Below are 15,931 nucleotides of genomic sequence, written 5' to 3' on the forward strand. Positions count from 1 at the left end.
TTTTTTTTTTTTTTTTTTTTTTTGGTACTGGGGATTGGAACACTGGACCTTGCGCTTGCGAGGCAGGCAGAGGAACCACTGAGCTAAATCCCCAGCCTGCAACCTTCTTGATGATATCATATTTAATACAAAAGAATATATGTAGCCTCTCTACCCTACCTATAAGAAAGCAGGCGATGTGACTAGTTTTCACAGGTACAATCTTACACATCTGGAAGCAAAATGGTCATTATACAAAGACCAGCTAACAGCTATTTAAGGAGGTCATTAGCATTTCAAATAGCTCACATAAAGTAAGCACTTTGCCTAATCTTCCCTTTATCCATCTTGGTCCCAAGCTTTTATTAAATGTGAGGAATTGAACAGCTATGAAATTCAAAATTAACCACAGATGGAAAACTACCTTTACTTTTTTTATGCCTCATTCTTTTATCTTCTTATATTCTGGGGATGCTAAATTGTCATCTTTTTCAGGTGCTCTAAAAAATTGTCAGACATGCTTTTTTTAAAATGTTTGTTTTCTTTAAAGCATCTTTAGTTTTGGGCAGCAAGTTTTGAGCATGCCCTAGAAAGAACTGTAAATAGCCCATTAAAGGGTGAGTTGATATGATATGGAAAGAAAGGCTGAAGAAATAAGCAAGGACCAGTTTTGAGAGACCCACAGCTCAGTGCTTAGGGGAAAGAAAGTACTATGACCCCCAGTTCGAAGTATGTTGGCCTCTTACCAGCTAAGGAACCTCTGAACATTAGTTCTAAATCATTGTCTGAACATTAGTTCTAAATCATTGTTAAGTGAAAGCAATAGTTCTTAGCTCTTTGGGTTGTCTGAGGACTCCCTGAGTAAATGTTTAGCCCAGAATTCACTGGTATTATTATTTTTCATCCTAGGCAGTTAAGTTAAACTTCAAAGGACAACAAGGGGTCACTAAGGAATTCTGAGCAGAGAGAAAAAGGCATGACTGCACAGTAAATAATGTAGTATACGGAATCAAACTCAGTGTTCAGTCAGGTGGCTGTTTCGGTAATCTATGAGAGAAATTCTAGTGTGGCCTGCCCTAATGAGGTAAAGAAAAAAGTGGACAGATTCTAGAAATAGTATAGGTTTAAAAACGTTAAGACTTTGTGGCTAACTGGGGGTGAAGGAGAAAAATCAGAATGACACCCAAGCATGTGAGCTGGATGAATACTGGTCTCCAGTACAAAAAGAGAAAGAGAAGGAGGGAGGGAGGGAGAGGGAGCTCAGGAAAATTAACATACAGGGTGTTAATTAAAGATATGGGATTGGAGGGGCTGGGGTTTGTCTCAATGGTTCCGCTGCCTGCCTCAAAAGCGCAAGGGCCGGAGTTTGATCCCAAGTATCAAAAAACAAACAAACAAAAACAAACAACAAAGATATGGGATTGGAGATTAACAAGGCAAGTATAGAGTGACAATTAATAATTTATAATTAATAATTCTATGAAGCTCCATTACTTAATAGCTGTGCAGAGGAAACATTTGCACAGGACACAAAAATCACAAACAGGAGGAAGCACAGGCAGAGTCATGAATTTCAAAAAAGAAAAACTGTCAGGAGCACTAAGGAATGAAATTACTGAGGAATCAAGTACAGGACTCACAAAATCCATAAGGGGAAAGGGACCTTGTAGGATTATACCTGCGAAAGGAAAAAATGTGTAAAGAGAAACAGATGGATCTACTCTCTTCTACCAAAACCACTACTAACCACAAAACTGTTTCAAGCTCATTGTTTCCAATGTCATTCAAACACAAAAAATCAAACTCATTCAAATTGGTTCAAAGACATTTTAGTTCATAAATAAGTTTTTCCTAAGTCCCAAAATAAAGTAAATTAATTCCTAAAAAATTTACCTTTTTTCCTAAAAGAAACTATATAGGAACATTTCTAAACTGTTAAAATTAGCCTATTATAGAGAACAAAGAGACTTTAAGAATACTAAGCTACTGGTTCTAGGTTCTTTCAAGTTTTATTAACTTATTGCCCATTACATGTTTTTCTTTATTAAAAGGCAAAAAAATCACTACAGTCCCTGAATTACCCAACAATAGAGACTTTGTATACTGCATTCCATATCCCCTTCATCATTTTTTTCATTCTAATAGAATAAAACACAGTTATAACTATTCCTATCTTTCCCCAGCATCTAGATCAATTTAAGAGTCCTCTTCTCTCCCTGAAATAAAACTGATTTTCACTCTCCCCTGAAACCAATGAGCTAAATGAAAGGATACTCCCTAGTTCTAGCAATCAGAGATCAACACAGTTGAGATATTATACAAAAACTATTCTCAAAGTTTCAGTGGTCGCATGAGTACAAGCAAAAAAAAATCTTTAACTTGGCTACCCATTAAAATATAATGAACAGCCAAACTTGAAATGACTTTCATTAAAATTATTTTCATCTGTACCTGGCAGTTGTAAGAATTGTTTTTAAGAAAATCAAACACTTTTCTTAAATTCAGAAGGGAAATATTTATGATATAAATATTAAGAAATTTTAAGTTTTTCTGTACTATTCCAAATGTTAATAAAATGAAAGCATGTCTAGAAAAATATTTTTCAACCATAAGAAATAAAACTTTTCCTGGGAATCAATGACAAACAAACATTACCTCTAAAAGCAAAGATATTAAATTATCCATACATTTAAATAAAAGTTATAGAAAATAAGTTAACTTAAGCTGAAAAATAAGGCAGACAATATTGAATTCAAGACCATACATGCTCAATTACTGTCTGCACCAATGAGTTATATTTTTATGTATTAGTTAAATTATAGTTTTTGTCCTGAATTGTGCTTTAAAGCAAGTTTATTCTGCAACATTAGTCAACTAGCTCACACCAAAACAATTACATCCTATTTCATTTAGCAGACTAGTTAGTATGCATATACTTAATCAGCAGTCACTGTCAAACAAAGAATGCTTTTAAAGACAAACAGAACATGTCTAGCACCATTTTGTGTTTGTAGTTAGTTATCTTTTTACCTTTTAAGTGAAAACCTATAAAATGATGTATCACTTTAAAACCTAGAATTATACACACAAATTCTGTTTCTAAAATGTATTTTTAAAAAAAACTCCAAAATTCAGAAATGTAGGGACAAAGGCAATTCATCTATGTTCATATTAGGTTCACTGGGAGTACTACTCTTGCCCTCTCTAAAAATGTTTCTGATAGAGAAGTTTCTTAGAAGAAAACATTTCTTCTGGAATGTGCTTATTAGAAGAAGCACATACAGTACTAACAAGAGCTAGCATGAACAACAAAGCCACTAGTCCTGTACTTGCTGGTAGCAATACACATAATAAATTAAATATACAATAAAAATACATAATTGCTCACTTAAGTGGATAAAATTTTTCTCAATTTCCTTCAGCAAATTTTAATATCTAGAAAATAGATTTAGATTCATTTGTATCTTAGAAAATGGAGTCTAAAATAGGCTGCTTAGGCCAAAACTGGCCAACAATTCAAAGAGCTCCAGAGGTACAATGTAATACAAAATTTAAGGATCCACCCATTGGAGAAATTTTGAAGCATATCCTACTGGTGACATAAAAATATGTATAACCTTTTGGAAAAGCAACTGGGCCACTGAGTATTCATATCCTTTGATCTAGGTAAGCCTATTGCAGGGACTTTTCCAAAAGGAATCTTTTTTTTTAAAAAAGAAAATGTTGTAAAGATATACACAGAAATGTGTTCAATGCAATGCCATTTGAAATGATAAAAAAAAGTAGGAATAGCCTAGAAGTAGAACAAACAAAAGACTAGGTTAATTAAGGTCATATCAACCTAAGAAAAGTATATTCCTACCAGAATATTATCAATTTTGATGAGAGGATACAGTTTAGCAAAAAAAAAAAAAAAAAAAACTGCACTAATCCAAAAGTATTAGAAAAATATAAGAATGTAAGATATAGAATAAAAGATAGAAAAAAATCAGACTGCCATACAATATTATTATGGGTATATGGATAGCTTATTGATATTATTATAGTATAGCTTAAACAATAGATATAACAGAAAAACATTTAATTTAAAAACCTTTACATGATTTGGAACAAGCAATATAGCAAATACAGGTAACTGAAAGAAAATGCTCAGCTAGCATTTGGACTGATATGGAAATAAACTTTTATACCTTAATTTCTATGAGAGCAAAGGGCAACAGCATATAGAAAAGTCCCTACAAAGAAAAATTATGCTACTGACACCTACTACAATTACTTCATAATCAAGAAACATTAATAGAAAATTAGATACTTTTTTTCCAAGTTTGGGGAACCTATTTATAGCTTTTTAAAATACAAATCTGTTCATTTCCTGTCTCAAAGGCTATTACTTATCACCATCTTTGAAATAAATAGTTTGAAAAAATAAGTTTTACTTTGCACTACATAATATAAACCATTTTTTAAAAAACAAAGCTAAAATTGTGACCCTATTAAAAATGTCTGCATATTGTTAAATTTAAAATATGCAAGCTTTAAAGGAGGGGGATAATACTAGGGGTATCAAAGAAAATTAAACAGCTGGCATTTCAATTCTTATAAAAGAACCAATTTAAACCTGCCACATTTATCTGTCTTTTAGCAACTTAACATCTTAGGTTTAAGGAAACAGATCTCAAGATGTCATTTATAAAACTGACAAATGACTGCTCCAACAGCCAACCCAACAGAATAGCCTGTTAAATTGTATATGATTTTGAGTCCAAGATTTTTAATGACACTCAAATTCTTAACTAAAAATAATGATTAAAAGAAAGTCAAGTTTGATTCTCTGAACACCTATTTCCTGTCCAAACAGCCCTTTTGTTCTGCTTCCCTGTTTAATTTTAATGTTCAGTTTGCATCCGAAAATAGAAACAATAACAAAACCTAGTATACACAGAAGATAAAGGAGTAAAAGTATGAAATATAGGATCATTAAAAGGTAAGAACAAAAATCCTACCAACAAAACCTCCACAATTTTCTGTTTGCTTCACCTCAGATTAACTTCACTAGAAGCTGTACTCCAGAGCAACCAAACCTGAATACCAAACTCCACCTTCTCTAATTCTAGTGGCCGAAGAGTAAAATCTCCTCCCTGTTAGTGAAACTGATAATTGTGATTGGATAAGACTAATATCCATTATTTTAAAGAACTTTTCCTTGCTAGCAGGTTAGGTTAAATACACTAAAACCCCCTGGATAAGCTGGTTTCTTAAAGAAACAGTAGGTAATGTTTCAGTTTTCCCATTTATACTATTTGCTTTCTCTTTTGTCTAGGTGAAAAATAAACTAAGTAACATGGATGAAAATAGCACAAGAGCTTTAACTTGAAAGTTAGCAAAAGAATTGTTTAAAATATATGTTTTTAACGTAAATCATTTGATATTTTTAAAGAGCCATAAAAGGTAGAATCCTATTTTAATAGTTTACACTTTTAAAATTTTAAAACAGCTACGAAAAAATCTACTACAAGATTTTTGTTAGGAGGTACAGTACTAGTATTTTCTGTAAGACTTACAGGACTGTAAGTGAAAATATATAGCACTAAAGTATTGAATGCAAAAGATTCATTTCTAAGCTATTCAGTGACACATTCTCAATATTACAACACAGTAAATTTTAAGTGACATCAAAGATTGATATTTCCACTTAAAACTGAAGGAAAAAAAGAGGAGAAATATTATTTTTATGTTAGCACATTTAACAGGCCTGACATTGCATGTTTTGCCAAGGCTACTGTTTTGCCATTGCAAACAGGGATCTAAAAGAGAATGACAACTTGCTCTAATATGTTCAGGTATAAAGTTTGTTTTTATTTATTTATTTTATTTTTTGCTGGGCTGGAGATCTCACACATACTAGGCAAGCATTCCATTAATATATCCCCAGTCCCAGGTATAAAGTTCAGGAAGGTTGATTTTTAAAATGGCTTTTTAAAAGGATGGGAACTACTATGTACAATATTCAAGGTGAAACTGGCACTCAAGATAGAGCTGAAAGGTATATTCCTTTAAAGTACTTCAATAAACTACTTTAAGTGGTGTTTTTACTACAGAGATTCAAAAGTGATACTAAATAAAGCTGTTTTTTAAACAAAAAAGACCCTCTTTGACTTTATATACATAACTAAGTTTGCTACATTTTATATGTTTATGTGTTAATCAGAACTGCTTGTTCTTTATTTTAAGTAATTAAAAAAATTTTTTGTGTGGGTGTGATGCTGGGGATGGAACCCAGACCTTGTGCATGCTGAGTAAGTGTTCTACTGCTGAGCTGTACCTCCAGCCCTAGAACTGCTTATATTTACAGCTTGGCTCACCAAACATTACTTTGATGTTAATCATTACTTCACTGATTCAAGAGTATTTAACGTGTTTGGTAAAGTGTAATTAAACCTATATCAAAATTTTCAGTATATTATGTAAAGGTACAGGATCCCAATGATGAATGTAACTGTATTGTATACCTAGATTGTACCAGTAAACTCAATAAAAAGAAAAAAAAATTTTTTTCAGTATAAATCATAAAATGAATATAAAATAATACAAAATTAAAGCAAATTAGAGTGATTTCTTCTTAAAATATGCTTTTAGTTAAGTTCGTGTATTAAAGAAAATTTAATTTATCACCTTTCAAAGTTCAAAACCTTGCAATCATTTTTTTCTCTCAGAGAAAATTCATATTAGAACACAAAGCCAACAAAACTGTTTCCAACACAAAAAGAAGTCTTTGTATCAAACTGAAAATTCACATAATTGCAACTAGACATGAATATGGGGCAAAACCCTGCTGAAGCCCAAACAGCTGCATAATCTATTATGCCCTTCAAGTGGACAAACTGAAAGAGCCAATTCACAGAGGTCTAGTCCCAAGATACTTTGCAAGGATTCACTGCTTTGAATGTCCAGCACTTCGTGAGTCAAGTTCAGGTTTTCTTCCCACTGTGTGGTTACTCTTGCAAAACAACACTGGAAGCAGGATAGGTACAGGAGCAATCAGCAGAACAAATTCAGAATTTCACTTAACAGTGGAAGACTTCAAGAAAACACTGTAGAAGGCCAAACCTTTTAAGAAGTTACAGAAAGAGACGGTAAACATTTTAATCTTAAAATTTGGCAGGCATAAAATTTGTTATGCAAACCAAATAAACTGTATGTCAACTTTTCATTTCAAAATTATTTGCATGAAACACACTAACCTACATTAATAAAAACCAAGGCCACTCTCAATCCATAAGAGAAAAGAAGATATAGGTTTTAGCAATTCCAGAGTGTTCAAAGATTTCCAAATAATTAGCATTTTAGGTAGAACACAGGAAAAAATCAAGGGTATTTTATTCTATTTCTAAAACAGCTTCAGAAGAAAACAGCAAAAATAAATAAAAATACACAGTATCATGTAAGATAGATTATATGAAGGCAATACTGCTTCATAGGAACAAGGAACTTGTACAAGACTCCAAGATTCCCTGAAGGCAGATGACCATACCACTTTTTGACCAGTAAGCATTCAAAGGATATACTGTATATTCTTTTTAGAAGCCCAGACATTTCATCAAACCTATCAGGAAAAAAAAAAAAGAAGAAGAAGAAGAAGAAGAAGAAGAAGAGAAAAAGTCACTGAACAACTTGGTCCCACTTTACTTTTTTTTTTTTTTGAGACAGGGTCTCACTATGTAGTTCAAGCTAGTCTTAAACTAGGCAGGCTGGCCTCAAACTAGATGGGACCCTTCTGCCTTAGCCTCCTAAGTGCTGGAATTACAGGTGTGCACCACCATGCCCAGCCCACTTTACTTTTGATTAAAAAGTCACTATACAAATAATCAATGCCTAGACTATTGGGAAAAACTTTTGGTAGAATACATACAGAGCAAGGCAAAAACTTTCTTACAATTTTAAAAAATCAAAAATAGCTCAACTGTTCTGCCTGCAACAGAATAAATCTTGTGCATTCTCCATGGATCCAATTGGTGGTTTCCATAGTAGTTGATGAAAGAAATCATCAGCTAAACATGAGTGGGATCAATAATATAAAGTTTGAAAACCACCATCCAAGGGATAATAAAAATAACTTTCAAAAAATATTTCCTTGGGAAACAAATATTTCCTGCAAAAAGTTTTGAGTTTGGTGTATATCTATGAACTCATAAAAAAAAAGGGATTATAGGGTGTTGGGAAAAGGCTGTAGGTAAGGGCACATTTAGCAAAACACTGAACACAGGAAGACTTTAAGGCAGCATACAGATAAGAAAACATAAACCAAATAGGAGAACAAGAGACAGTAAATGGTTTTGTTTTTGGTCTAAAAGGACAAACAAGGTTAATAATAAACACAAATTAGAACGAAACATCACAACAGTAAGATACAAGTAAAAAGGAAAAGCATTTGTAATCTTCAAGTATTAAGATTTAATGGTCATAATGTGCTCAGTGACATCTAAAGTAAAACTGCTACATAGAAAATGAACAGAAAATACACTGGCAGTTTTTTGTTTCCTTCTTTCCCCTTAGTTGCCTAAAAGAATTTTTTATACTGCTTATCAAAAGGAAAACATCTTTCTTGACAAGTTTTAAATGTCATAATAGCAAAGAAACCTAACAATTTTGAAAAGTAAACAATTGCCTCTAGTCAAATAAACAATGACATTAAAAGTCAAGAGAAGGGCCAGGGATTTAGCTCAGTGGTTCTGCCGCCTGCCTCACAAGCGCAAGGTCCTGAGTTCGATTTCCCCCCAAAAAAGAAGGCTTGTAAAGTCAAGAGAGTCACTTTATTTACTCACCTTTGTGGGCTGATTACTATAATCTGCTTTGGATACCATCCTCAACAATAAGCACACAGTCCCTACCCCTGTGAAAGCTTCTGGATTAGAGTCAGATTATCACTACAGAAATGTAACAGAAGCCACATGGACTTTTTGATTTTCTAGTAGTCAAATTAAAATAAATAGGTAATATTAAGTCAATACATATGTATATTCTATATATCAAATATATCATTACTCAATATAAAATCATTTTTAAAATTGAGATTTTAAAAATTCTTGTACTAAAGTTCTTATTTTATAACACAACTCAACTCAGACCAAATTGCTAAATTTCAACAGCCAGATTTATTTATTTATTTATTTATTTACTTATTTTGGTACTGGGGATTGAACTCAGGTCCTTGCGCTTGCAAGGCAGGCCACCAAACCGCTGAGCTAAATACCCGGCACTAGCCAGATTTATTTTAATTTAAATAAAGTACTGTATGGTACTGACTGACTTAGTGGCATGACTTTAAATTAGGAATAATTTTGATAACCAGAGAAGACTTCCTATCACTGCTGTCCAATACAATAGCCAACAGCCACAGCTAGCTACCTTGCATCTTAAACATGACTAATAAAAATAAGGAACTGAATTTTTTATATTATTTAATTTTAACACATTAAATAGCCATTAAGTGGCTAGTAGCTACCATATTGTAAAATACAGCTAAATCAGTACAGGAAGTACAGACATTAAACACACACACACGCACAAGCACACGCACACATAGTAAACTGCAATTGTCACAAATTTTTACAAAAGAAACATCCAACATGAACTAAATCCATAGAGCCAACAGAAGGACCTAATTTACTCTGTGGCATAAAAGAAAGATTCCTCAATGAAATGCAAGGAAAAGACTAACCTATGTCAAGGTCTTAGGTAGAGAAAACTGAAAATTCAGTAGAAATGAAAAGTTATCAAAGAGCAAAATATTTTTTTTTGACTCAGTATTAGGAGTCTGATTGGGATCACAGAATCTAAACTGGATAGAAAGACAGAGGAGAGGTAGAAGTAACCCCACTACATGGATAGTAAAAATAGTAAAAGGGTTCAACGTAAGTCTTCCAATAAAGCCTACCCCACTGTCCTCACTTAGGAAACTCCAGTCATCTCCATGTTCTGTCAATTCCAAATCAAGCCAAGTACTTTGTGCTACTAGCTCCTTTCATTTGGGAAACTTTCTCTACCTCTGTCATGATTTTAGAATTCAGGATCGCATTTCCAAATTTTCGACACAGGATAAGCATTGGGGCAGTAAAACCAGTTGGAATAATGGAAGATGGAGGGGCTCAAAATTGTTTATAAAGTAAATATTAAAAAAAAAATTAACCAAAAACTTTAGTTTGTTACTATTTTTTTTAAATGCTCCAGTGCCTTGGGAAAGCTACAGAAGCTTCTAAACACACCTTGGTACCACCAACTTCATGTTAATTCTGAGACATTCTCAGAACACTCAACACCCATTTCTTGCTAGCACTTGTCAGAGTCTGAACTATCTTTCTCCTTTGTGAGGAGCCTGTCTTCTCTAAGGGATTGTAACTCCTTGCAGACAAAGGCCTTGTCTTGTCCACAGTTCTGTCCTCAGCACTTTACACAGTGTCTGGTAAGGAGCAGGTGTGCAAACTATTGACAGAATGAAAACTGCAACCACAGAGACTTTACAAACACACACATAACATAAACTGGGTGTAGCTGTGTGGTAATGAACTCAACTAGCAGGAATGGGGCCTGGGTCCCATCTCTAGCAATTACAAAATTGGGGTTAAGGGGAAGTGCACCAGTACCAAATCCATGGTATTGCATAAACAATAAAGAGCCACGTGTATGTGTGTTTAAAGGTAGTTTTATTTCAAGGCAACAAAAGATTATTTTTTAAATAGGGCAATAATAAACGCCTAACTATTAAAGAAAAATAAGTTATTTCACTTCATATATTATATAAAATCAGTCCCAGGACACAAGAAAGATGGTTATGGAAAATAACCACAAAAAGAACTAGAAGGCAAGTTATGTGGGTCGAATCTTTTAAATATAAAAGCAAAGTAGAAGATTTAACAAGAAAGGATTAAAATGTCTTAAAAACTCAAGGAAGTTAGTAAAGGAAGAAGGAAATAATGCAATCAAATGAAAAGTAAAAAAAAACGCAGCCCTAGGTAGGGTAAATAAAGTATAGCACACATATAATCCATCCCAAAACGGGCAAAACCAAATTAGAACATGTCCAGTACCCATGTATCTAGTTATCATCAAGATTACAGAAATGTATACTAAATCCTATGAAAAAGCAAAGCACACAGGAAATGTGCATCTCTCATGTATTCATTGATGTTATTAGGCCATACGGGGCTTTGAACCCAGGGCCTCATGCATGTTTGAAAAGTGTTCTACCACTGAGTTGTATTACTGGCCTTTTAAAAATTTTATGACAGAGTCTCACTAACTTATCCAGGCTAGGCTCAAACTTGTGATCATTCTTCCTCAGCCTCCAAATAGGTGGAATTATAGGTATACACCACCATGCCTGGTTTCTCTCAAATTTTATACTATAATACTGATCAAACATTTTTTGAGATGGAAGAGTGTGCGGTGGGGGTCGGAAGATGTCTCAGTATGTTACTGCAGGGGTTAGTCTCAAACCCCTGAGCTCAGGGGAATCCTACTCCTCCTCAGCTTCTGAGCAGTGAGACTACCGATACCTGGCTTTACACAAATTTTTAAGGGCAAGATTTGACAATACTTATGAAAAAGATTTTAAAACTGTGCATATGCTTTGACTCTCCAATTTTAAGACTGAGACCAAATCCTAAAAATACTGTTATGAGAAATAAAAAGACATAACTCTAAAGATATCTTTACCCTACTGTAACAGGAAAAAATGACATATAAGACTAAATAGTACTTTTGTAAGATGATATGGTATGTACTCTTTAAAATTCCTATTTTTAATACCTTTCGTTCTAGTAAACGTGAGGCAATCCCTGCCCTCAAATAGTTTACACATAAATAGGAGATGCAGACAGTAACGAAATGAAGGAACAATCTCAGGTGACAGTTTGTATAAAGAAGGTAACTCAGCGGTCAATGAATAACATCTCTGAAGTAGTGACATCTGAGCAGAAATATGGTGCTCTCTGAAGAAGGAACACTTTTAAGGGGATAAGCTCTGCATGCTTAAGATTCTCAAAAGGGCAAGATTTGGGGCGAGAATGGTAGACGAGATGTCTGTGAAGCAGGCTTGGCCCTGAACTGGCTTGAGGCAGCTCTCAATTTAGTAAACTCTAAGTCACGTGACTACCAAGCACCTGAAACATGGTTAGTCTTGAACTGAGATGTGTTGCAAGTATATACATCAGATTAAAGAAATTAAAATATTCCATCACTAATGTCCTATATTAATTACATATTAAAAATAATGTTTTGGGTAACATGAAATATATTTCACCTGTGTCTCTCTTTCCTCACAACGTGGCTATAAGGAAAACTTAAAATTACTAAGTGAATCCCATTTGTGGCTTGTTTTTTGGTTTTTTTTTTTTTTTTTTTTGAGACAGGGTCTCACTAGGTAGCTCAGGCTCACCTTGAACTCACTAGGTAACCCAGGCTGGCCTTGAACTAACTTGTGGTAATCCTCCTGCCTCAGCCTCACAAGTGCCGGGATTACAGGCATGTGCCACCACACCTGGCTATATCATACTTTTATTGGCATCACTGGTCCAGGGTATAAAACCCACAGTAAAAATTTTTTTTGAATTTTATTGCATGTATTTAAATTTACTGAAAAGCCAGATGCAGTGGCATAGACATATAATTCCAGCTATTCAGGAGGCTAACACAGGAAGATGGCAAGTTTGGGCCCAGATCCTGACTCAAAAATTAAAAAATAAAAAAGGAGTGGGAATGCAGGTCAATGCAAAGGCCCTGAGTTCAATCCCCAGGACTTCAAAATTAAGTAAACAAATAAATAGGCTGGGATGTAGCTCAGAAACCCTTGGGTTCAATTCCCAATGGAGTTGGGAAAGAAAGAAAAGCAACTAAAGGGTCTGAGCCCAGGAATAGGACACTCTAATATATATATTCAAATACTTATTTTCCACAGCCAGAGCAGACTGCAGAGGACCAAAAACTGAATCAAGGACACCAGTTAGATAACTACTACTTCTATATGTAAAGCAAAGGTTTAGGATATCACAAACACTGTTCAGAATTAACTTTTAATAGTTTACATAGGATATAAATAATGCACACACAAAAATCAAGGATATACCTGACAAAACGTTAACTAAGATTTACTATGGTGGCTTTAAGTGTGGCCTTTCTAACTCTTTAAAAATTTTTTTTTTCTTTTGGTAATGAGAATTGAATCTAGAGCTTTAGCACTGAGCTACATTCCCCTTTTTTACTTCTTATTTTGTGACAGGGTCTCCCTAAATTGTTAAGTAGCCCAGGCTGGGCTCAAACTTGTGATCCTCCGGCTCAGTTTTCTCTTGCAGTCCAGGGATTTCAGATGTGCACCCCCATGCCCAGCAAGGATGGCTTTTGTTATCTTTCTATTCCTTCTCAAAGTTTGGGGGGAAAACACTCATACTGCCACTGCCCTTATAATCAAATATAAAAATTAGCTTCTTTAAAGCAGACTAAAACAAGGCCCCACCAAAACAAAAAATCTCAGTACTTGTCTGCAAGCCACATATATAAAAAATGCTCTACTTTCATGAAAAAACTTTCACACAAAAACATGTTCAAAGCTGTACCTAATCATTACATACTGCCTCTCTCTCACACACACATATCCCATCTTCAGAAAATCAAGGATTAATGTGCCCTATTTTGTCATGGTATGCTAGTAGAACGATAAAACAGTTCACAAGCCACAAAAACAAAAAACAAAACTCAAACGTGTTAATAAATCCTAAAATACCCATCACACATCCTTATGTCTTTCTCCAAAAGACACACTATGTAATTGCACACAGTAACACCTCAGTTCTAAAGTTTCCTTTAAAATCTGCCATTTGACAAAGTGCTTCTGCTAACTAAAGTTAAAATACACTTAGGTTTCTTTCACAAGAATTCAGTAAAGCAAAAATGTTTAACTAATGTGCTCAAGTATTTTCCTATGCCTACCAAAACTCACTCACTCCTTCATCTTTCTCCTTCTTCCTTTCTTCTTCTTTCCTGTACTCTAGATTGAACCCAGGGCCTTGTCCATGCTAGGCAAGCACTCCACTGCTGAGCTACAGACCCTATTCTTTTCATTTTTTATTTTGAGACATTTTGTACAAGTTGCACAGGCTGGCCTCAAACTTGTGATCTCCTGCCTCAGCCTTCACAGCAGCTGGCATGCACACTAGGTCCAGGCAAACCTACTTTTACACTGGAGAAGCATGCCACATTGTGCCAGACTTTTTACAATCTAATTTCAAAGGATGAGATTCAGTATGTAAAGATTAACAGGAATCTCAGCCAGGTGTGGTGGCGCATGCCTATAATCCCAGCACTCGGGAGGCTGAGGCAAGAGGATCGCTGTGAGTTTGAGACCAGCCTGGGCTACATAGTGAGTTCCAGGTCAATCTCAACTACATAGTAAGATCCTGTCTCAAAAAAACAAAACAAAACAAAAATTTAACAGGAATCTTGCCTTGTGTGTATCTTCGACAATGAGGAAGCAATCATTGTAGCTATGAATCTCTTCCATTTCAACAAAATAGAGAATCCCAAAGTGTTTCATTCATTTCTGAGTGCCAATCTATTTTACGTCTAATGACCTAACAAGTTCTAATGCAATCTACATTATTTAAAGAAACTTTTACACAGAAATGTTCATAGAGCACACTAAAAGCACAACGAAATAAAAATCAAATCTAAATACTTATGAAGATTAACAAAATATTATAAAACAATGAAATTAATGAACTACAGCTACCTACTATTTTTCGAATATTTTGATCATCTCCATCCCCCCACTGTCCTCCCTTACACTTCCTTCCGGTTTCTTTTTACACTATTCATACCGAGTTATGTATTCTTTTGTAACGTTAAATATATTTTTGGTTATTTTAAATTTTTAATTGAAATATAACTGACATACAATAAACTGCAGATTTAAAGTGTAAAATTTGTAAGTTTTGACATTTGCGCACATACAGGAAATTGTTGCTAACATCAAGACAATAAACTCACCAACTCCTAAATCCCTCCCCCTGTACATGATTCCTACCTTCCTTAAATATACTTTCAAAACCTAAGAGAAGAAGTTTCGGACAATCTGTTTTGGAAATTTAAATGTTCACCTTTTTGCAAAATCTTTTCCCCTGCAGGCCTGGAGACTATATACAACCCAGCAAATGCCCTGAAACCGGACAGAATTATTTCATAACCATCCCTAAAAGGTGACGGTATTTCACATTTTAGAAAATCAAAATACAAATCTAGTTTGAAAAAGAAATTTGACTTTGATTCTCTAAGGCTGCGGGTTTCCATCGCTGAGTTGCACCCCAGAAAGTACCCCGAGCCCCGGCGTCCCGAGCCCGTACTGGAATTAGCTTCGCTGGTTGAGGTTGGGGTCCCCACGGTGTCACAGCGAATAGGAGAAAGTGAACCACTGCGGACACTACATACCGACACCCAGGAATTCGAAAACACGCACTGCCACTCCCAAGGGCGAGCGCCCCCGGGGCGCCAGGGGACCCGCACCCGGTGGCTTCCGGCCAGCTTCCGGGCCGCGCGGGATCCGCGGACGGGGAAGTGGGTGGGGACTTAGGGCCGTAGATCCAAGGGACACGAACACGAGAAGTACCAAGGTAAGGGGGACAAGGGGAGAACTCAGGGACAAGAGGGAGGCCGAAGGTCCTCACCTTAACTGGATTGGGGGGAACAAAAACAAAAAGGGGCCCCGGGGGTGCTTGCCTCAGCTGGGAGGGGGCAAGAAGTGATCCCTGGTTCCTCGCCTCATCTGGGCCCGCACAAAGGGGACCGAGACCCCTCCCTCAGCCTGCGGAAGGGAAGGCGGATTCCGCCTCGCTGCTCACCTGGCGGCGGCTTCTCAGCCTGACGCGCCCGCCGCCGCCCGTCCGCGGTGAGTGGGGACAGGTGAGGC

At 35.5% G+C, this 15,931-nt stretch overlaps 2 protein-coding genes across 13 annotated transcripts in view; one reads left to right on the forward strand and one right to left on the reverse strand.

The window, feature by feature from the left end:
* Window positions 1-15,931, reverse strand: part of Zfand6 (zinc finger AN1-type containing 6) — a 74,397-nt gene extending 58,466 nt beyond the window's left edge. For 7 of the 12 annotated variants that reach the window (XM_010621220.2, XM_010621223.2, XM_010621222.2 and 4 more), the window contains exon 1: window positions 15,864-15,931. The gene's annotated coding sequence lies outside the window, so the exon portion shown is untranslated. Of the gene's footprint in view, window positions 1-4,982; window positions 5,056-15,453; window positions 15,530-15,863 lie in introns of those variants that run through there. The other 5 variants (XM_010621224.3, XM_010621216.3, XM_010621218.2 and 2 more) reach the window with 4 other exon arrangements.
* Window positions 15,595-15,931, forward strand: part of Bcl2a1 (BCL2 related protein A1) — a 48,231-nt gene continuing 47,894 nt past the window's right edge. The window contains exon 1 of the mRNA XM_033761130.1: window positions 15,595-15,635. The gene's annotated coding sequence lies outside the window, so the exon portion shown is untranslated. The remainder of the gene's footprint in view (window positions 15,636-15,931) is intronic.

The sequence above is a fragment of the Fukomys damarensis genome, unplaced genomic scaffold (assembly GCF_012274545.1).
Source record: "Fukomys damarensis isolate Sample0158 unplaced genomic scaffold, DMR_v1.0_HiC HiC_scaffold_7, whole genome shotgun sequence".
NCBI lineage: Eukaryota > Metazoa > Chordata > Mammalia > Rodentia > Bathyergidae > Fukomys > Fukomys damarensis.